Raw genomic sequence first — 1,367 nt, forward strand, 5'->3', positions numbered from 1 at the left:
GAAGGTATATATATGAGAAATATGAAATGATGAGTGGTTCAGTTGCTGTGTTGCTTTATCACGTCACGTACGTGTGTGGGTTTGATTCCTCTAAACGAAAAAAATTAATACTTACTGGTTTGCTAGCCACTTTGCCTGCTAGAATTCAGAACTACAGGGAGCCAGCTGGCTAAAATTCGGTGAAAAAGCCTGGGCAATTCAACAGCTCAGAATGAATTAAATTTAGGCAAAGAGAATGTTAAGGATTTCATAATTCGAGGCAATTTCAATTTTTTAATAAAAACTGTTTTGGTTATTAATATGAGGCAGTTTTGAGCCTATAATTAGAGGCCAAAATGAGAAGAAAAAATTAGAAGAGGGAGCAGAAAAGGAGAGCGAGAAGTTCATCCCAAAGAGAGAAGAGATGAGAAAAAAGTTGGCCTCATCCATGCCCAGCAAGTAATATGCGATTTTCCCTTTTTTCCTTTTCTTCTTTCATGAAGAAGCAGGAAAAATTGTCTTGAAAATTATTCTCGACCTTATCGAGTAGGTCCTCTATGTTCTCTCATAGAGAATCATAAAAAATACATCTAAAAAGCTATCTTTGACAATGCTAACAGGATGTCTGGAATTTCCTTTCACGGTCTTCTCTCATAGAGAAGCACAAGAAAACCATCCTGAAATTTATCACTGGCCTTGGCTAGCAGAACCTCTGGGATTTCCTTTCACGGTCTTCTCTCATAGAAAAGCACAAGAAAACCATTCTGAAATTTATCCCTGACCTTGGCCAACAGGACCTCCAAGATTTCCTTTCGCAGTCTTCTCTCATGGAGAAGCATGAGAAAATTATCCTAAAAGTTATTCCTGAACCTACCCAATAGGACCTTTGGGATTTCCTTACGCGGTCTTCTGTCTTGAAGAAGTAAGGAAAAGTCATCCTGAAAATTATCCCCGACCCTACCCTGTAGGACATTTGGAATTTCCTTTCGCGATCTATCTCTTGGAGAAGCAGGAGAAAGCTGTCCTGAATGTTATCACCGACTGTGCCCAACAAGATCTCTGGGATTTCCTTTCGTTGTCTTCTCTTATGGAGAAGCTGTAGAAAATCATCCTAAAAGTTATTCGCGACTCTGCCCAACAAGACTTCTAGGATCTTCTTTGGCGATCTTCTTTCTTGTTGTGGTGCAGAAGAAATTATCCTAAAATTTATCCCTGACCTTGCCCAGTAGGACCTTTGAGAACATTTTTAGCAACATTCATTATGGTTGCGGTGCAAAAAAAAGTCATCCTAAAAGTTATCCCTGACCCCGCCCAGCTGGACCTCCAGAATCTTCTTTCTAGTTGTTGTGATGAAGAATTTTGTTCCCATACCCTACCCAACAATTGAA

Source organism: Phalaenopsis equestris, unplaced genomic scaffold (genome assembly GCF_001263595.1).
Source record: "Phalaenopsis equestris unplaced genomic scaffold, ASM126359v1 Scaffold000411, whole genome shotgun sequence".
NCBI classification, from domain to species: Eukaryota; Viridiplantae; Streptophyta; class Magnoliopsida; order Asparagales; family Orchidaceae; genus Phalaenopsis; species Phalaenopsis equestris.